This window comes from Macaca nemestrina, chromosome 13, assembly GCF_043159975.1.
Source record: "Macaca nemestrina isolate mMacNem1 chromosome 13, mMacNem.hap1, whole genome shotgun sequence".
Classification (NCBI taxonomy): Eukaryota; Metazoa; Chordata; class Mammalia; order Primates; family Cercopithecidae; genus Macaca; species Macaca nemestrina.
In genome coordinates, this window is record NC_092137.1 from 61,060,008 (window position 1) to 61,082,055 (window position 22,048).

Genomic DNA, 22,048 nt, shown 5'->3' on the forward strand with positions numbered 1-22,048 from the left:
TGTCTCCCTCAATCTCCCCTGCCAGTTAGGGTGCTGAAAACGTGCTGGGCCCTACCCCATTTAAATGAAAATCCCCCCAGAAGAGTGGTACTTTTGCCTTAATCGGACTTACGGAGGGCAGCAGGCAGAGGAGGACAGGTTTTCTGGGGCTGACATTCCCACTCAGACTTCTCACTGAATACAAAATTACTGCCTCAATCTACTCTTTTCTCCTGGAGCCTCCAAACCATAGCTGGGAGGGAGTTTTGAAAATGATCTCATCAAGGCTGCAGTGAGCTGAGATCATGCCACTGCACTCCAGCCTAGTCGACAGAGCGAGACCCATCTCCAAAAAAAGAAAAGAAAATGATCTCAAAGGCAGCATCGGTCAGTGAAGGGCACAGATACTAGGTTGAGTTAGGATCTGCTGCGTACTAGCTGGATGACCTTGGGCAAGTTACTTAACCTCTCAGTGCTTCAGTTCCACATCTGCAATGTGGGGATGATAATGGCACCCACTTCATGTGCCTGAATCTTTCTCCATTCATCTCCTCTTCTCTGATCCAGTAAGCACGAACTTGTTGGTCCCTTAAAACTCTCTCCTGTCTTTTGTCTCTGTTTCTCTCTCCCTTGACCTGGGCCTTCTAAACACTATTCTCTCTTGTTGGGTCAACCTCTCCTCGCAACCTGACCCCTTCCACCTTCACCTACCGCTCTTAGAGTTTACCTTAGACATTACTGTCTCCTAGAAACTGTCCCTGACTGGCTGCCCCCAAGTCTGGGGTCAGCGTCTGTGTGAATGTTCCTGCCACACCCTACATTTCTCTTATCCAGCATCTGTCACCCTGATTGTAGGTGCCAGGTTAGACTTCGCTCTGAGAACAGGCACAGTGTCTTTCTTCTCTCTTGTCCAATGACTGAGCATACAGGTTGGATAAAGATTTGTTGAATTAAGGAATGAACCAGTAGATAGATGGATGAAGGTTAGACAGAAGCCTAATACCAATTTATGGAAACTCCTACACACATTTCAGTGGAGAGGGTATGAGAAAGGAATTATCCAGAGAAGGGATCTTTGCCATCAGATATAGATTTAGATGTTACTTACTTTCCTTTTAAAAATGGATGGCCTTTACTGCCAACAGCTCAGAAACTACTTGTTTCATTTAACTTTATCTCCACATATGTAGTAGTAATATACCCTCAGGATAACAATACCAAGAAGTTTCTTTTTTATTTTAGAAGAGGACAAACAGGAAGGAAAAACAGGAATTGAATCCCCTAGTATGTAGTCATGTGTTTCTGTTTTCTCAGAGCCTCAGTTATAGTGAAGAGGTATATGACATTTAGATATGAAGCTCGGATCTCAGTCCCTGGTGAAATAGGGTATTTCCATGAGGCAATCACTGCTCTAAATATGTCAATAGTGTGTTGTCATTCTGTTGAATAGAGCTCCAGCCCAAAGGAATTTCCCTAGGAGCCCTGCTTCAGCCGTCTCCCTGGCCCCCTGGGAGGGAGGGGTTTATCTGGCTTTTGCCTTGGTCTGAATGTGAGGTCATCCCCATCACGCACACCCTTCAGGGCACTGTCCCAGGCCCTGAGAAACAAAAGGGTGGGAGGTAGATATGGTCTCCATCCAGAGAGAGCGGAGGGTCCCGAGGGTACACAGACAAATCACCATCCCGAGGCATGGAGCCGGGGAAGAGAACAAGACTTTGTTCATTGACAGGCCAGGAAATGAATGAGGGAGCAGATGAGTGGCCAAACTGAGACGCTCTTGCTTTTGATAAGTTGACAGTGAAGCAAAGGAAGCAGATGAGGCAGGCGGTGAAGCAGGGTCAGGGGGTGCATTTGTAGAGGAAGGAGCCGCTAGAGAGGAGAGGCTGTGGTAGATAAAAGAGAGACAGAGTGAAAGGCAGTAGGAGACAGCAGAACAAAATCAAGATGGAGGAGTCCACTTTGGTTTGAAAGAACTTTTCCTCATCTAAAATTCAGGGATTGACCGGGCACGGTTGCTCACGCCTGTAATCCCAGCACTTTGGGAGGCCGAGGTGGGCAGATCACCTGAGGTCAGGAGTTCGAGACCAGCCTGGAGTACATGGCAAAACCCTATCTCTACTAAAAATCCAAAAACAATGAGCCAGGCATGGTGGCACGCGCCTGTAATCCCAGCTACTCAGGAGACTGAGGCAGAAGAATCACTTGAATCCAGGAGGCAGAGGTTGCAGTGAGATCGCTCCACTGCACTCCAGCCTGGGCCACAAAGCAAGACTCCATCTTAAAAAAGAAGAAGAAAAAAAAGAAAGAAAGAAAGAAAAAAGAGACAAATCCAGGGATCAAGACAAAAACAGATTTTTCTAGGGAGAGGAGAGAAGTAAGTATAGGGAGTTCCTACTGGAGCCAGGCAGTCCTGGGACCAAATGCCTGCATTGTGACTTGGAGGAAGTTAGAGGCCTCTTTAAACCCAGGATTCATCATCTGCAAGACAAGGTTATCGATACTCGCCTTGCAGATGAAGTGTAGTTGTGGCGCCAGTCTAGTGCTTGTGGCTGCTGCATACATGGTAGCAGCTGTGATTATTACTACTGTTACTCATCTCAAGGAAGCAGGCGGTGCAGGCATCCACAGGAGGGTAACAGGGAGAGGATGGTTTAGGCGCTTTGGGGAAGCAAGCCGCCATGGGACTATTACAGAGACAGTCTGAAGGCGACTAGAAGGAAGGCCATGAGGTGGTAAAGGACCAGCAAAGGTCCAAGGGCAGGAATTCGGGCCAGTCCATTGGTAACTCTGGGACTTTAACTGGTAGGGTTCAGCAGCCTGGGAGTGGGATCCCAGCAGCCATGGAGAGGGATCAACATTTCCATTAACATTGTGTGGACATTCACATCCGTGAAGGAAGTGTCTAAACTCTAGTTTTAGGGAAGCTGGTCTTTTGATCCGGGTTTGCACGACAAAGCACCACTCCAGTGCTTATAATTCTAGGACTCCCTGTTTCACAGCCATTAGCATCAGACAGGTTTCCACCAGTTTTCATGCAAGTCACTGCCCTAACAACCTTCCTGTGTGTGTGTACAGAAGGAAGAGCCAGATATATGATAAGCAATGGTTTATGACAGACCCAACAAATGCCTTTGATACAGAATGCCTTTGAGATGTTACCTTACGCTGCTGGTCATTCTTTTTGACAACTTCAATTGTCAATTGACCTATAGTAAAAGGAACACCCTAGAATAGTTTCTCAACCTCAGCACTAACGAAATATGATGCCAGATAATTCTTTGCTGTGAAGGTTGTCCTGTGGATTATAAGATGTTTAGCAGTATCCCTGGCCTCTACCCACTAGGTGCCAGTAGCAGCCCTCCCCGCTGGGGGTAGAATTTGCCCCTGGTTGGGAATCACTACCCTAGAAGTACAATAATAATCCTTGATGAAAACCATACTAGTGTCCACATTTTATCACTTTGAACTCAACTGTGATGATCTCCCTAACTAGCAGTTCTCCGAGGACCTTCTTCCTCATGACCAAGTCCCCAGTTGTTGTATCACTTCATCTGGCAAGGCAGAGCTAAATGGTTGCAAAAAAGTAAACTGAGAAACAAGAGCTACACAAATTTACAGGCATTTCATCAAGAGTGGTTCAAGTTTTATAGAGCCTGAAACTTACACACCTTGGGAAGCCCTTTTCGTGAACACTGCATAATCGTAAACACAAAATCGCTAGGGCCCCTCTTGGGGTGCTGGAAGAGGCTGGGACTCAGTCTTTATTGGTTTCTCCATGAACCTGCTTCTATACCTCATGCAAACTTGATTCTTTGCTCAGTTTTCTTCTCTTGTCTGAACTTTTTCCTCCCAGAATACTATGTTGGATAATCCCACATATAACATTCACTTCCAATGTGCTTTTCTCTTGTAAACAATTACTTAAGATATTACCCTTTTGTTCTTTTTTTCCACAAGTTACTGAAGGCGAAACCATACTGCTTTCGGCAAAAGAGTTGCAAAGTTGATCTGAGACTATGTAAAAGAAACCATCTAAATCTCAATTTCCCAAGGTATATGGAAAATGAAATTGTTCTACTTATTAAAATAGCATTTCTTAACCTTCTTGTGACTTACTAAAAATGACCATTAACATTTTCAGTCGGTTGCATTTTGGTTTTGGTCAGAGTTTCTTCTGTTTCACTGAGAACTTCGGTGACATTTATCCTTCACTTCCTTTTTTTTTCTGCTGCCCTCTGGGGCTGAGGTTAGGGGATGTGATGCTCTTGTTGGTCAAACGGCTTCTCCTTTTGGATAGGATCGGCTGACACCCAATACTCCAATTTATGATAACAAATTATGTCTTCCTTTTCAAAGTACTCTAATATTTACTCTCATTAATGTTATATGTAAGAAACTCTTGTGAGTGCAGCATAAACCAGGCTCACTTGGGAATCCATCAGTAAATAAGGTCCTCTCCTCACCCCAATGAGGCTCACAGTCAAGTAGGAATGACATATATATATATATACACACACACACACACACATAAACAACAGCAATAATAATGCCCATCATCATCATTTGAGTGTGTACTATGTTCCTACACTACTCTAAGCACTTCACAAACATTACCTCAAAATATAAGGCAGAGTGTGATGTATAATGACAAATCACAAACTGTGTTATCTGGGGCCATATTAATTACGGCTTTCCGGGGAACAGCAGGGAAGGTTCATGGAGCAAAGGGAATCTGAATGGAGCTCTTGGGGTCACTGTGCTTTATCCAGGTAGAGATGCTTCGAGTCATAGCACAGACGCTCATTTCTTAGTAGCCCTGATGTGGTTCAGGACATGGTATCCCCAGAATACAGCACCTTGGCACATTATTTCAAACTGAAGGAATTTGAGAAACAACATTTACTGGAAGGTCTCTCTGACCGTTCCCTGCCCTTCTGCCCTGAAGCAGGTCATAAGACTTTTATTCAAGAGGTGCCCTCCCTATATCCAGAAGAAAGGAACTGTCTTTTTTCTTTTCTTTTCTTTTCTTTTTTTTTTTTTGAGACAGAGTCTCACTCTGTCACCCAGGCTGGAGTACAGTGGCGCGATCTCAGCTCATTGCAACCTCCACCTTCTGGGTTCAAGCGATTTTCCTGCCTCAGCCTCTTGAGTAGTTGGGATTACAGGCATGTGCCTCCATGCCTGGCTAATTTTTGTATTTTTAGTAGAGACGGGTTCACCATGTTGGCCAGGCTGGTCTCAAACTCCTGGGCTCAAGCGATTTGCCCACCTCGGCCTCCCAAAGTGCTGGGATTACAAGAGTGAGCCACCATGCCGGGTCAGAAGAAAGGAACACTCTTATCTCTGAAGACATAGGAAGACAGAGAAGAATTTGAACAAACGTATGTTGCTAAGCTCCCCCCAGTTTATTATCTTTAGATCATATCCCCTTTGTCCTGTTATATTTCTCCATGACCGTCCACTCTTCATCAAAGGTAGCAATAACAATACACAACCCTGTGCCTTTGGGTATTCATTTGCTTAAAAGGTCCCTGTGTCACGTAAAACATACCAAATAAATTTGCATGTTTTTCTCTTGTTAATCTGTCTTTTGTTATAGAGCTCTCCACTGTAAACCTAGCGATGGGTCAGGAAAAGATATTTCTCCTTATGTTCTCACACAATATTTGAAGCTACTTATTAAAAAAGTGCAGCCATAATAGATTGTTAAAACAAGAATGGAACACAAAGATCACTTTTAGGAAGAGAAGAGAGAGCTATATGAGAAAACCTAGACTAAGAATATTTCTTAGAATTGAGCTAAAATGCTGCCTCAGTGGCTCATGCCTGTCATCCTAGCACTTTGGGAAGCCAAGGCAGGAGGATCACTTGAGGTCAGGAGTTCAAAACCAGCCTGGCCAACATGGTGAAACCGACTCTACTAAAAATACAAAAATTAGCCAGGCATGGTGGCTGGCTCCTATAATCCCAGCTACTCGGGAAGCTGAGGCAGGAGAATCACTTGAACCCAGGAGGCGGAGGTTGCAGTGAGCCAAGATCACACCACTACACTTCAGCCTGGGCGACAGAGCAAGACTCTGTCTCAAAAAATAAAAAAAGAATTGAGCTAAAATGAAAGTGTTCTGGCAATTTAGGTATCATGAGTTTCATAACTTCACCTTCTTTTTTTTAAAAAAGGACACACGTGGTTGCTCTAAACTCTAAGAAAGCTGACAGAGAGAATCTTTATTCAGGGATGGTGAATGGCAGTAAAATTCTTTTTCACAGATACAGAAATGTCTTTCATGTGTCTTACACTTAAATTGTTGTCTTGTGGTGGCATTTGTGTGGGGAGCTGAGAAGCTTCCATCTAAGAGTACCCCTTTCTGGTGCTCTAACTCTAATCTGACCGTGGGAGACAGTGGAGAGCAGTGCTTTTCAAGCTCTAATGTGCATCTGAATGACCTGCGGATTCTAAATCAGTCATCTGGGGTGGGGCCTGAGGTCACGCATTTCCAACAAGCTTGAGAGGCTGAAGGCTTAGAGCAGCAGTTCTCAAACCTGAGCATGCATCAGAAACACAGGGGGCCTTGTGAAAACGTGTGGCTGGGCACCACCTCCAGGGTTTTTGATATAGTAGTACTGAGGTGGGCCTCAAGAATTTGCATTTCTTAGCTGGGCATGGTGGCTCACACCTGTAGTCCCAGCACTTTGGGAGGCCGAGGCGGGTGGATCGCTTGAGGCCAGGAGTTCCAGATCAGCCTGGCCAACATGGCAAAACCCCACCTCTACTAAAAATACAAAAATCAGCTGGGCGTGGTGGCAGGTGCCTGTAATCCCAGCTACTCAGGAGGCTGAGGCAGGAGAATCACTTGAACCCAGGAGACAGAGGCTGCAGTGAGCCAAGATGAAGCTACTGCACTCCAGCCAGGGTAAGAGTGAGACCCTGTCTCAAAAACAATAAATAAAATAAAGAATTTGCATTTCTTTTTACTCATTCATTCATTCATGAGAAGGGAAGTGGTGAAGTGGGGGCGGGGGGGGGTCTCACTAAGTTCCCCAGGCTGGTCTTGAACTCCTGAGCTCAAGAATTCTCCCACCTCAGCCTCCTAAAGCACTGAGATTACAGGCAAAAGCCGCTAGGCCCAGCAGAGTTTGCATTTGTCTTTTGGGTTTTTTTCTTTTGAGACGGAGTCTTGCTCTGTCGCCCAGGCTGGAGTGCAGTGGCCAGATCTCTGCTCACTGCAAGCTCCACCTCCTGGGTTCACGCCATTCTCCTGCCTCAGCCTCCCGAGTAGCTGGGACTACAGGCGCCCACCACCGCGCCTGGCTAATTTTTTTTGTATTTTTAGTAGAGATGGGGTTTCACCGTGTTAGCCAGGATGGTTTCGATCTCCTGACCTTGTGATCCGTCCACCTCGGCCTCCCAAAGTGCTGGGATTACAGGCGTGAGCCACCGTACCGGGCCCAGAGTTTGCATTTCTAACAAGATCCTGCGTGATACACATTTTAAGAACTGCTGGCTTAGAACATCCCTCATGAATGTGAGTGGTCCCTCACCAGCTTTACCTGAAAGTTGGGGGGTTATGAAATTCAAGATGAAACAACCATGATAGGCCTTCTGAACAGATATTTTGTGAGTTTAAATGAAAAGAGATCCACATGCCTTACTTAGATAATGAAGATAAGGATAGCTAACGTTTATTAATCTTTTCTCTTTGTAACACACTAAGGGTATCACACACATTATCTCACTTGGCATCTGGCATGGGCAGCAGTGTTGGTGTTTGCTGTCTGGCTGAGGAGCCAGCCTCGTGTGCATGCTGGGAGGGAGTGTTTTCTGCGTGCTGTTGTGGTCTGCAGAGGTACCTGCATGCCAGGCCAAACTGTCCCTCAGGAAACACCTTTAGATCTAGACTAGCAGACGCTAGAGGTCCGAGTTCTGCTTCATAGTCTGCAGGAAATAAATGAAAGAAGTTGAGGGCAGGTGCTAACAATCATCTGTTTTAACCGCAAAAGTGCCTGAATATAGAACAGAATTTGTCAAGCCTGGCATACAGCAGGAGCACCTGGATGCCCAGGACCCATCCACAGAGGGTGTGATTAGATTGGCCTGGGGAGACACCTGGGCACACGCATTTTTTAAGAGCTTCCCAGCCAGGGCTGAGAAACACTGGTACAGGTTTGATTGGAGCAAGATGAATCAGGGCGGCTGGGGAAGGGAAGGGGCAGAGACCAAATTGAACAAAACAAAACATCTATTCCCAGACTGGATCTCTCTTAAGCATTTGCCAAATTGGCCAAATTGGTTTTGTGCTATTCTTTTTTTTTTTTTTTTTTTGAGACGGAGTCTCGCTCTGTCGCCCAGGCTGGAGTGCAGTGGCCGGATCTCAGCTCACTGCAAGCTCCGCCTCCCGGGTTCGGGCCATTCTCCTGTCTCAGCCTCCTGAGTAGCTGGGACTACAGGCACCCGCCACCTCGCCCGGCTAGTTTTTTTGTATTTTTTAGTAGAGACGGGGTTTCACCGTGTTAGCCAGGATGGTCTCGATCTCCTGACCTCGTGATCCGCCCGTCTCGGCCTCCCAAAGTGCTGGGATTACAGGCTTGAGCCACCGCGCCCAGCCTGTACTATTCTTTAGAACAGTGGTCTTCAAATTTAGTATGCATCAGCGTCACCTGGAGGGCTCCTTAAAGCAGATTGCTGAATCTACCCCCAGAGTTTCTAATTTAGCAGGTCTGGGGTGGGCTCAAGAATTTGCATTTCTAACAAGTTCCCAGGTGATGCTGACACTGCCAGTCCCAGAAGTCAGTTTCTTTGCTATTAAGACCTTAATTGCAACGTAGAGAAGGATGCCTATATTTCTTATTTTCTACTTCTTCTCAAGTGTTTTTTACTGAAGCAAAAAAAAAAAAAAAAAAAATGCAAACAAAAGTGAAAACAGGCCGGGCGCGGTGGCTCATGCCTGTAATCCCAGCACTTTGGGAGGCGGATCACCTGAGGTCAGGAGTTCGAGACCAGCCTAGCCAACATGGTGAAACTCCACCTCTACTAAAAATACAAAAAGTAGACAGACATGGTGGCACATGCCTGTAATCCCAGCTACTCAGGTGGCTGAGGCAGGAGAATTGATTGAACCCAGGAGGCAGAGGTTGTAGTGAGCCGAGATGGTACACTGTACTCCAGCCTGGACAACAGAGTGAGATTCCATCTCAAAAAAAAGAAAAAAAAGTGAAAACATGTGAAATCATTCATAATCCAACGATAGCCACAGTAGACAGCTTTTTTTCTGTGTAGTAGGTATGTATGCATACAGATTTTCTTTCAGAAATTGTAATGGTCATATGAAGAATGTGTTTGCATCTAGAAAGATATTTATGCATTATTTCAAGTTCCTTATATAATCTATATAATACACAAAATTTATATAATTTTTGCTATGAGTTTGGAATTATAACAAAGTTTATTTCTTTTGATAATACCTTCAATATTATGTAATACAAATAGCTTTAAACATCTATATATAGCTATTTTAATAAATGTTCAAGAGGCTACAGTCTTATTAAAATGCTATTTAAGTTGAAGTCTAGTGGTATTATTTTGGTAAAACCCCTGAAGATATGTTAGAAGTGTAGTAGGATCTTTTATCAAGCTACATAGCTTGACCCATAAATGTTTTTCATTTATGAAACCAGAATATCTCCACAGAGGAGATCCATAGAAGAAAGAAATCAGAATAAAGTCAAGAGATACTAAAGGGTCTCCATGTTTATAACCCTTTTCTTAATTGAGAATAGTCGTGAATAGCGAAGACGAAGAGTGGCATGTATTCAGAATTTGTCCCTCACATGTAGGACAAGAGTTAGAATTTAGATAATGAAGAATTTGTCCCTCACATCACCTGGCAGATGATGGCACAATCGGATGAGGTTGTTTAGTTTGCAGACTAAAAGATTATATTATTAAAAGGAAGACAGAGAAGAATTTAAACAACAACCTGTCCACTACGGTAAAACACAAAAATACAAATTAAGAGACAAAACCTCCACAAAGGACCAGGCAAATAAAAATACCAAAAAGCTGCAACTGTTCTGAAGAGTAAGCCTGAAATTAAATTCAGGAATTTCTTAAGGGAGGACAGCCGGGGCAGCCCCAGAAGGCTGGTGGTAGTCTTCATTCACTGCCTCTGGGGAGAAGCCTGTCCTCACTTTCAGAGGTGTGGAGGTGTGGGCCATTCCTGCTACCTTCCTTCCCTCCCGAAGACAGCCCTGTCCCCTCACCGCCTTGAGGCACTTTCAGCAGTACCCAGACACAGTCTTTGATCTTCCCCCTGGGACGAACAGCACCAACAAAGGAGAAGGCAGTGTTCTCACCCCTGGCTGCACTCCTAAAAACACCTGTCCTGTGCCCCACCCGGGGGCTTCTAATTTAATTGGTCTGGGGTGGGAAACGAAGTAGTAGTTTTGCTTTTTGTTTTTGTGTGTGTGTGTGTGTGTGTTTTGTTTTGTTTTTGAGACAGGGTCTTGCTCCATTGCCCAGAGTTGGGGTGCAGTGGTGCACTCATGGCTTACTGCAGCCTTAAACTCCTAGGCTCAAGCAATCCTTGTGCCTCAGCCTCCTAAAGTGCTAGGATTACAGGCATGAGCCATCGTGAACAGCAGTGAGCTGAGATCACAACACTGCACTCCAGCCTGGGTGACTAAGCAAGACTCTATCTAAAAAAAAAAAACCCACAAAAACAAAAACAAAAACCACTATCCAGTGGCATGTCTTAAGAAAAAAATAAAAACGGTATTTATAGCCTGTGTAAATTAAAGGTGGGAGAGGGTGGAGGAGATGCTGACAGTCCCAGTGCCTGGTGGGGAGGGGGCAGTTTGCTTTACTCATTTATATACAGTAGTGATCACTGCATGGCCAACCCGTCCCCCAGCTAGGACCAGCCAGCAAAAGCAGATGAGGCAGCCGCTCATCTAGTGTGATCTGAGGGACACCAAAGACTCTGTTGCACCAACCCCCTGCCACAGTATTTACCGTGCTCTGATCAGGATAGCCCTTCCTTGGGTAAAGACCCCATGTTTCTAGGGGCCACCTTTCAAAGCCCTAGATGTCCTTGTGGAAGGCAGAGGGTTCAATCCAAGACAATCCTTTAGACCTGTCAGTTCCAAAGGAGGTCTACACCATACGTGTCTAAATATTTAAAAGTTACAATCAAGCCAACAAACTGATGAAATATGTTCCATCTTCCTACCCTGATGACAATTTGGAAGGCTGGGTTCAACTTCAGAATTCTCAGACTCTACTTAGACTTCTGCCAGAAGTGGTGGCACATGAAGGGCCAGTCAGCCTCTAGCCTCAGCTCATGTCCAGCCTCCCTTCTCCTCCCACCCTGGATCCCTCCCACACCACAGGGGCCTCCTGTATAGGTATGTGGACACCCCTGCCTGCACATTCAAGCTCTGTCCAACTGCCCCTTCGCTACTCTGGGCTTTGGGATGCACACACCACAAACGTAGTCTGCCCTCAAGAGCACCGACACTGGGAACAGGCCTGCAGGAGAGCTGGGGCTCTTTGAGTTCTCAGGTTCCCAAACTCTGATCTTGAAGGAGAGCATGGGCTCCGGGCTGGGGAGGAGTCCCCTTGGTCCTAAGGACTCTTCACCCCATGGAGAGGTGCATGGCAGGAGCAGGCCCCTCTAAAGTGCAGGACTCAGGGCAAGGGCCCTCTTGCCAGTTCTAATGAGTGAAGCAGGTAACAGAGAAATACCAAGGAAGAATGAAAGGAGAATATGTGGACACAATGGGATGCTGCCTGGGGAGGAGCTCACAATGAGGAGTCCCTGGGCAGCCAGGGGGCCAGCCCAAGACTGGGGAAAGAAAAGCTAGGAAAGCAGGAATGTGAAAGGAGGTGAATGGAAAGTAAAAAGGCACTGAAAACAAACCTACTTGATAACAAACTTTGCTCCCTTTGGGTATATTTTAGTTATGTATGTGTGATGCATGTTTTTTGTTTGTTTGTTTTTGAGACAGAGTCTCGCTCTATCTCCCAGGCTGGAATGTAGTGGTGCGATCTCGGCTCACTGAAACCTCTGCCTCCTAGTTCGAGTGATTCTCATGCCTCAGCCTCCTGAGTAGCTGGTATTACAGGTGCCTGCCACCACATCTGGCTAATTTTTGTATTTTTAGTAGAGACAGGGTTTCACCATGTTGGCTAGACTGGTCTCGAACTCCTGACCTCAGGTGATCTGCCTGCCTCAGCCTCCAAAGTGCTGGGATTACAGGTGTGAGCCACTGTGCCCAGCTGATGTATGCATTTTTAATTGAACCATTAATCCTACTCCCCAGTTCAAGGCACATCATCATCATCCTTATTATATATTTGGGTGGTAAAAGGTCACTCTTGTTTTATTTCCGTATTTATTTCATTTTCATTCCCCAATGCCCACCCCACATCCCCACTGGCAACAACTGTAATATATTAAATGGTATTTTGTATACACAGGGGGCCATCCTGACCCCTCTCTCTTCACTCCTGAATGCAATAGCCCTGTCTGAACCCAGGAACCATTCCTCTACATAGATCTGTTATGTCTCTTCAAAGTGGTCATGCATCCTCCATGTCCAGGACAGGATATAGCTGGCTCCCTCCTAGGCCTTGCAGGAAGACTAGAACACGTTAAAACTTCTAGAAGTCCTTACTAAGCCTAGAATGGACTTTTGCATAGATCACTCCACCTTGGACCCTGTAGAAAGGAAGTGCCAAAATCCCACTAGAAGTCATTTTCATCTGTAAATAAGTCCCTGACATATTTTGTTGTTATGTTATTTTGAAGCCTATCCCATTCCAGTATCATATTTTAATCTCCTAAAAAAGAGTTTGTCATAAATGTCCTACAGTGGGTAATGTGCCTGTACTAATTTTTTTTCCCCGGAAACCAGTCTGTTTTAAGTTTCTGGCTACCAAGTGTATAATAGTAATTATAATTCTTTATCTTTTATATTACAGTTATCTCCTTTAGTCATTTCCTGATAATCATTTTGTTTTGTCATTTCTATTACCTTGGGATACCAGAAACATGGGTAGAATTTTATTAACACAAAATAGTTGATTAATTGACTCCTAATTATAGCATCCAAAGTGCAGACATTTCAAATCTGGCTGTCATCCAGTCTGTCCCTGGATCTAAGGCAAAAAAAAACACTAAAAAATAAAATAAAATAAACGAAATCTGGTTGTTTCATAGGATTGTGTGTGTGTGTGTGTGTGTGTGTTAAAAAATAATTTACATATCTAAATTATCCTGAGGCCAATTTAAAATAAACTTTTAGTATCAATCCTAATTTTTTCCCTTTAATAACACATTTAAATCTTTTTCTTCTTTTTGTTTTTAGAGAGGGTCTCACTTTGTTGCCCAGGTTGGTCTTGAACCCTGAGCTCAAGGGATCCTGCTGCCTCAACTTGCCAAAGTACTGGAGTTACAGGTGTGAGCCACCACACCCAGCCAGATTTAAATCTTAATATGAACTAAATGACCCTTTCAGTCAGAACTGGCATCTTCCAGTAATTTCCCAAAATGACAAACACAAAGAGAAAGAGGCGAGGCACCCAACCTGCGTTCTCTAGGCCTTTTAGAAAACATGGAGTTGTTCCTTTGGCCACATATATGCCAATCTAAAGAAAGGGGATATTGTAGACATCAAGGGAATATGTACTGTTCAAAAAGGAATGTCCCACAAATGTTATCATGGCGAGACTGGAAGAGTCTACAGTGTTCCACAGCATGCTATTGGCATTGTCGTAAACAAACAAGTTGAGGGCAAGATTCTTGCCAAGAGAATTAATGGGGGTATTTATTGAGCACATTAAGCGCAGCCACCATAGATTCCTGAAACATGTGAAGGAAAATGATCAGAAAAAGAAGGAAGCCAAAGAGGAAGGCACTTGGGTTCAACTGAGGCGCCAGCCTGCTTCACCCGGAGGAGCTCACTGAGTGAGAGTCAACGGGAAACAGCCTGAGCCGCTGGACCATCTTCCCTATATGAATTCATGGTGTAATCGGTGTAAAAAAAAATTAAACGACCTCTGGACTGTAAAAAAAAAAAAAAAGAAAAGAAAAAAGAAAAAAACAACAACAAATAAATAAATAAATAAATAAATAAATAAATAAATGCACCCTGACCAAAATTGCTAAACTGTTTTTTCCAATTCCATTTATTTTGGTTTTCTAGGAATGTGAACATATGATAAGTTGTGTGGGAAACTGTAGGTGTGTGGTATTAGCAGGGGCAGCTTATCATTAAGATGTCTCTCGTGGTAGTAATATTTCTACGATATCATAGTTGCAAGTTATTTCATTGAAAAAGGTAAGATATTGTAAATAAGAGTTAAATCCATGTTTCTAAAAACCATGCCTGAAGACCAGCTCTTAAGGAATACGGGCTCTGAGGATCAGGACAGGAGAGAGGGCAGCAATTGGTCCAGGGAGATGCTCTCCCATCCTGAGAGTCAGAGCTGTCCCGTTGCCTTTGCAGTCCACTCCTCGTTAATCTAAAGTGTGGTTCCTAGGAGACTAAGGAGTTGTCACTGAAAATTGGGGTTTGGAGGTATCTCAGGACTCAAGCTGGGAGATCTTTCCCATCCAGGGCAGCTGTTAGCTCATGAAGGATTTTTGTGCAAATTAGGGAAGGTCCTCCAGATAGATGACAGAGCCTGCACTCAAGGTGCCTGGCCAGGAGCATGGGGCCTGGGCTATAGTCCCCGCCATAGCCTCCACAGTACATGTGGCTGTCCTTCTGCATCAGTGTTCAGACAAGCTCTAGCCTCCCCCAGGACACCCTGTCTCCTTCCAGTGACTATCTTAAAGCTCAGTTCCCCTTTCCACCCTTCTGTAAAGTCACCAGTAATTCCATGTGGTTAAATCCAAGGAACTGGTTTTGTTGCTCATATTACTGCCCACTCAGGAAACTCTGGCCCTGCGGATCACTCTCTCCTCAAAATGCTCTTCCCCCTGCCTCTGTGACGCCACATGCTCCTTGGGCTTCTCCTCCTACTCTCCTTTTTCCTCTTAGTTTGGGGCTTCCTCCTTGCAACCATGTTTACATGTAAGCTTCACTTAAGCCTGTCCTGACCTTCCCCTCTTCCTATTCTAGACTCATTCCTATTCCTATTCATGACCTCAGATATGATTCCCACAGCCAGGGAAAGCCTTATTTCTCTATCTTCACATCCACCCCAGAGGGGACAGTACTAGAGCACCTCCCCTGGCTGTCTCTCCACCATTTACCACTCTTTTCCAAAGACCAGGTAAATGAGCTGACGGGGGGATGGACGTGGGGTTTGGGGAAAGGCTGCATAAGCTCTAGTGAGCCAAACTGGACCATATGGCTGGTCTGGCAATCCCACCAAGGAGCCTCTGCCTCTGCTGAGGGGAGGTCAATAGCTGGGTGGGGAGATTCAGCGCTGGGGAAGGTACTAGGAAGCTCAGTGGTGTCTGCAGAGTTCCAGTTGCATTTTCCAATCCAACTTTATCAGCAATAAAGTTGATATTGATCCCTAGCTGTGGACTCATTCTACCACCCTCAAAACCCGCACAGGGCCCAAAGCCCAGGAAAGCTTAAGGAACGGGCACAGGGATGGAGACTTAACATATACCCAGTAAGAAGGATGCTTTGGACAGGAGGGGATTCTAGGTCCTTGACTTATTTAGGATACAGCAGTTTAATGAGACTGGTGTTGCAGGACCTCAGCAAACTCAGGCCTTTGCTACCTCAGTATACACAGGCTGCGCAGACTTTGTAACTGATAGATCTAAGCAGGTGTAGACAACATTAGAGGAATCGTTCAGTCACTTAAAACTTGCAGAGCTTCAGTGAATACATTATTTAGGTATCAGTAGTTGGGATACTTTTTTGTCATTCCTACCATGCTCCTCAGGCAGGGATAGGCCAAAGGAAGCTAAGCTCCATGTGGGCTAGAGCTTCGGTTCTCAAACTCTCACATGCATAAGAGTCACTGAGTAAGCTTATTAAAATACAGTTTCCTGGGCTGTATCTAGTCCCACTGGATACAATCATGGAGACCACTCCATGATTGAGTAGGTCTGGGGTAAAACCTAGGAATTTGCATTTCTAACAGGTTCCTAGGTGATGCTACTGGTCTGAGGACCACTGGGTTAGAGTACACTAGCCTGTGTGACTCTAGCCTTCCGCGCATTCGATCAACTGCTTCAAATTCTCTTCCTATTTATGTTGTGTTGACCTGAATCCAATTTTAGGGCCAAGAAAAGAACTGTGGTGGAATTAATATCCTGATTCTGTATACTTACCTACAGACTCCTAGAATCACTCTCAAAGCCCATGGCATAAAGTCTTCTGTAGATTTGTTACTTAACCCTGGCCATGGTTTTGATCAGAGACCCAGATTTGGAGGTTCAGCCACAGAGTGTAGTGGCTTTTTATCAATGAACAGATAGAGAAATTGGGGCCCTTATTTTATAGATGGCTGGCCATCTTTTGGGGCATTAATGAAAATCTTAGTAAAACCAAAGATTAAGAGGAATAGGCTGGATGGGGTGACTCACACCTGTAATCCCAGCACTTTGGGAGAACAAGGAGGGAGGATTGCATGCCTCCAGGAGTTTGAGACCAGCCTGGACAACATAATGAGACCTCATTTCAAAAATAAAAATTAAAAATTAACCAGGAGTGGTTGTTTATGAATGCCTATAGTCCCAGCTACATGAGAAGCTGAGATGGGAGGACTGCTTGAGCCCGGGATATCAAGGCTGCAGTGAGCCATGATCATACCACTGCACTTAGTTAGCCCGGGCACAGAGCAAGACCCTGTCTCAAACAAAAAACAAACAAACAGAAAAACTGGCCAGGCGTGGTGGCTCATGCCTCTAATCCCAGCACTTTGGAAAGCTGAGGCGGGCAGATCACTTGAGGTCAGGAGTTTGAGACCAGCCTGGCCAACATGGCAAAACCCCGTCTCTACTAAAAATACAAAAATTAGCCGGGTGTGGTAGTGTGTGCCTGTAATCCCAGCTACTCGGGAGGCTGAGGTAGGAGAATCGCTTGGACCTGGGAGGTGGAGGTTGCAGTGAGCCAAGACCACGCCTCTGCACTCCAGCCTGGACGACAGAGCAAGACTCCATCTCAAAAAAAAAAGAAAGAAACAAACAAAAAATGAGTAGTAAAAAGACCTGTGGCAGGAGCATACTGTCTCCAAGAATCAAGGAGGAGCTGAATTGATTTAGACACGTTGACCTAAAGTCAGAATGAGAGCAGTTGGAGAGAAAGAGCTAGGCTGATGATGGGGGAAGGGAGGACAGCAGGGGAAGCCTGGGGTTCAGCCAGAGACACACCTTGGTTGTTTGCAGCCAGTGTCCATTCTGACTGGCTAAAGATGAGTCTTAGCACCACTGCCATGTAGAGGGAAGGATTTCCTTAAGAGAAATGTTTTGATTGTGAAGGCAAGACTAGTCCAATCTGAAAGGCAAAGGGAGATATGCCTGGACCCAACTGCTCTCAAATAAGGTATTATTAATAGAGACTCTTTTCCTTTGGCTACTACTAGGCCAAAAGGGGTGACACGAGTCCAAAGAACTCCAATAAAAAAGGAGAGATTTCAGAGAAGAGACTGGAATAATCTACATACCCACCCCACCCTCAACCAGGGAGCATAGTTCCAGGAAGCTCTTGAGAGGTCCTCTCTTAAAAGGTCAGATAAGGAGTCAACAATAAGTTTAATTGGGGAAATCACCCTTTAAAGACTACGACAGTTATACCAGGTAGTCATGCAACTGTGGCCGGATTTGGGGAGGGAGGTCTGGGAAGATGGGCACAGAATGTGTCCAGCATTACCAGTGAGTTTTGAGGTGGCTCAATCAGAATACTACAGGTGGGAATGTAGGCATGGTATGTACCTTGAGGGGACATACCCAGGAAACTTTTGGAGGAGGCCTTTCAGAGAAGGCACAGGAAGATGAAGTGAGCTGCAGTGAACCAGGCAGCACAGTGGTAGACGGAGTCCCGGCCCAGGTTAGATAATTGATCCAACAGGACAAAACCACCTGCAAGGAGAAAGAAGGATAAGATGTGTTTCAACAGTCATGTTGTTAGCAGATTCAAAACTTCATAATTTCATATTGCTCACTATGGTGGACCCCACAAAGCAGAACTTAAGGACCATATCAGAAAAACAAATGTCCTGACTCAAAAGCAAAGGGAAATAAAGATGAAAACACTAATCAGTACAGCAAACAGTGCTGGCTGACATGTGATAAAGAAGGAAATGGCCAACTGAAGCAGCAAGGTAAAATGTGAAAGACTCGGCTGCGCTGCCCTGAAAAGAGAAGTGGAACAACAGAGGCATATAGATGATCAGAGACATAGTCCACTTCTCAGCAAAAGACAGGACATAAGGTAATCTGCTGCTGCCTTTGACACAGCTTTAATCCTCAAGGCAGAGAGAGGCAGTGCTCTGGGGACCAGCACATGGCAGAGATGTTTGTCCTCACCAAGCCTTAGTGAAAAGCCTCAGAGCCACAGACGAATAGGTACTAAGAACCTTCTATGTGCCAGGTGCTGTTCTAGGCACTGGGAGTACAGCAGTGAACAAAATAAAGACCTCTGCTCCCTGGGAACATACATTCCATGGCAGCTTCAGTTGAGGAATCCACTACTAATGATTCTCCAGATTAAACAAGTGAGAAAACTGCCCCAAGAGGCAGGTATCACAGTCCTTTGAAAATCCAGGCAATGGCCAGGCACGGTAGCTCACACCTGTAATCCCAGTACTTTGGGAGGCCAAGGTAGGCAGATCATTTGAGACCAGGAGTTCAAGACCAGCCCGGCCAACATGGCAAAGCAAAACGCTGTCTCTACTAAAAATACAAAAATCAGCCCGGCGTGATGGCGTGCGCCTGTAATCCCAACTACTCGAGAGGCTGAGGCAGGAGAATCGCATGAACGGGGAGTGGGGGGAGGCGGAAATTCAGTGAGCTGAGATTGTGCCACTGTACTCCAGCCTGGGTGACAGAGCGTGGGCAATCGCTCCTAGGCATTCAAAAGGGGTGATAAATATTTAGGAATTTTGCATGCCACAACCTTGACAGCTTAAAATCTTCCACAGTGAGAGTATTTACACCAAAGAAATGAGAAAACACTGCCAATCAGGGCTTATTTATTTGAGAGCCAGTTTACCAGCACACCATTCCAATGGCTGCTTACGAGAGGACGTGGGGCTGTGTTCCTGGCTCGACGGGGACACAGGGGAAATGGAAATTAAGGGGCGTTAAATCTACAGAACGGGGAGGAAAGGTTTCTCCAGCAACTTTTTTTTTGAGACGGAATCTCGCTCTGTCGCTCAGGCTGGAGTGCAGTGGCGCGATCTCGGCTCACTGCAAGCTCCGCCTCCCGGGTTCACGCCATTCTCCTGCCTCAGCCTCCCGAGTAGCTGAGACTACAGGCACCTGCCACCATGCCCAGCTAAATTTTTGTATTTTTAGTAGAGACGGGATTTCACCGTGTTAAGCAGGATAGTCTTGATCTCCTGACCTCGTGATCCGCCCGCCTTGGCCTTCCAAAGTGCTGGGATTACAGGTGTGAGCCAGCACGCCTGTAATCCACCGAGCCCTAGGATTTTCCAGTAACTTCTAAAGCATCACTGAAAATTTATAAATTTTGCAAGAGGCTAGGAAGGTTTCGATTTCCAGACCTGCCCTAGGCCATAATTAACTTATTGTTGAAAGACTTCTCCTAACATAGTGTAAAGTTCATTGGTCAAGAACTATAGAAAACCGACATCGATTGAGAGGTATTAAGAACAGGCTGATATCTAAAAGTTTTTTCTTTTCTTTTCTGTTTTCTCTACTTCCCACAGATACTGCTGGGCCTCTGCTAGGCTTGTTAGCTGGTGCCAATACTATGTGTGTATTCTGTGATTCTGGGGACTTTATTTTGATTGGTGAAGTAGATGTTCATATGATTTTTGTCTGTTCATCAACTGAACCTCTTTCCCCTCCTTAAAAGTCTTGGTAGGAGGCAGAGTCTATCTCCTTTTATAGAAGCATAAAATGTCACTTACTTTCCCAGCTTCCCTTGCAGTCATGTGGCCAAGATGCAGCCATGTGACCAAGGCTCAGCCAGCAAGATGGACCCACTCTGGACTTTGAACCAGGAGTCAGCAATGCACAGATGAGGCCCGACAGAGAGGTCCCCATGATGACGGGGACACCGTTCAGCTGCTGACAATGCCTTCACCAGACTAGTTCATAGGTCATAGTATGCAAAGCCAGGTTTTCCTGTCTTCCATGTAATTCCCCAACTACCCAATGGACTATGGATAAATTCCTTCTTTGCTTAAATCAGGCAATGTTGGTTTCTGTGGCTCATAACCTAGAATCAGGACTGATATAACTGGTCTAACTGCTGTAGGGGAAAGCAAATTAGTTCATGTTTTCTAAGTCGGGCGTGGGGCTGGTGCTGGGATAATCTTCTCTGTTCTGTTAACCCTATGAACTCTAAAAGTGGAACACACAAGAGACATTGACTGCAGCCACCAGGTGAAGGCCCTGGGCTGAGGCTGAATGGTATGAGAGTGTTTGCAGGAGATCTTCATGGACTTTAATATCCTTGGTCTTTACCTTATAAGAGAAAGGAAATTTGATTCGGGGGGCATTCCTCCTTGGGAATGTATTTAATAACTAACATACTATTAAGAAGGGGGAAAATGCCAGCTAAACTTTGACAAAATGCTCTTTTGTCACTTAAAATGTTTATACTTCATTAACAACCTCTTTTAGACTTACTTGGACATAGATTTGTATCATAGGTTGTGCTTGTGCATGTATACAAGGGAAAATATAAGCAAAATAACGTATTCTTAGAAGCTCTTTATATTAGGAATCCAAATATTCTGAATCATCTTTGCTTTCAAAGTTCAACAAGATTTTTTTTTTTTTTTTTTTTTTTTAATTTTTAGACAGAGTTTCACTGTCGTCGCCCAGGCTGGAGTGCAATGGCGCAATCTCAGCTCACTGCAACCTCCACCTCCTGGGTTCAAGCGATTCTCTGGCCTTGGCCTCGCGAGTAGCTGAGATTACAGGAGCCCGCCACCGCACCTGGCTAATTTTTGTATTTTTAGTAGAGACAGGGTTTCACCATGTTGGTCAGGCTGGTCTCTAACTCCTGACCTCAGATGATCCACACGCCTCGGCCTCCCAAAGTGCTGGGATTACAGGTATGAGCCACCACGCCTAGCTGAAAGTTGGACAAGTTTTTATTGAATGTCTTTTTCCCCCGCTAAGACATAGTTCACACAAGCCTGTAACATACTCTGAATACAGATTTTTCTATATAGGACCTCAATTTTGGATGATATTCCAAAAGTTTTTTTAAGTTTTTTATTTTGAAATAATTTTGGATTCACAATAAGTATAGAGTTCTCATGTGCTCATTACCCGGCTTTTCCCCATGTTCTGAATCACTTTTTGAAAACCAGGATATAATTCACACACCATAAAATACATCCCTTTAAAGTGTACAATTCAGTGTTTTTAGTGCATTCACGAAGTTGTACAACTGTCCACTATCTATTCTAGAACATTTCTCTTGATTTCTTTATTAAAATCCTTCAAGGGAATATTCCAGAACATTTCTATCACTCCCCAAAGAAACCCTGTTATCTATTAGCAGTCACTCTCCATTCTACTCCTCCTGCTCCCCCAGCCCCTGCAACCACTCATCTACTTGCTTTCTGAATCACTTTTTAATTCAGAATGGCCTGTGTGCATCTCAGTGTCACTCTCTGTGTCACCAAGAGCACTGATGATAGAGCATTTTATAGCAGAGTGCTTCGTTCTGTCTGCAGTATTTTCTTCCAAGCTGCTGGTATCTGTTCTTAAAGTTCTAATACACATGTGCAGACAATGACAACTCCATCATAACTGCAGCCTGGATGATGAGACTATAATATGAACACCAATTTCAGAGAGGTTAAAATATGAAAAATTGCCAGGTATAGTGGTGGGTGCCTGCAATCCCAGTTACTTGGGAGGCTGAGGTGGGACAATATCTTGAGCCCAGGAGTTCA

General features: G+C 44.9%; 1 long non-coding RNA gene across 1 annotated transcript in view; it reads right to left on the minus strand.

Annotated features, from left to right (window-relative positions):
* Positions 1 to 7,635: 7,635 nt before the first annotated feature.
* The window catches only part of LOC139357862 (uncharacterized), a 34,722-nt gene continuing 20,309 nt past the window's right edge, over positions 7,636 to 22,048 (minus strand). Inside the window, exons 3-5 of the long non-coding RNA XR_011611767.1 lie at positions 17,895 to 18,026; positions 17,319 to 17,442; positions 7,636 to 7,912 (exon numbers count right to left, since the gene is read on the minus strand). This is a non-coding gene — a long non-coding RNA (uncharacterized lncRNA). The remainder of the gene's footprint in view (positions 7,913 to 17,318; positions 17,443 to 17,894; positions 18,027 to 22,048) is intronic.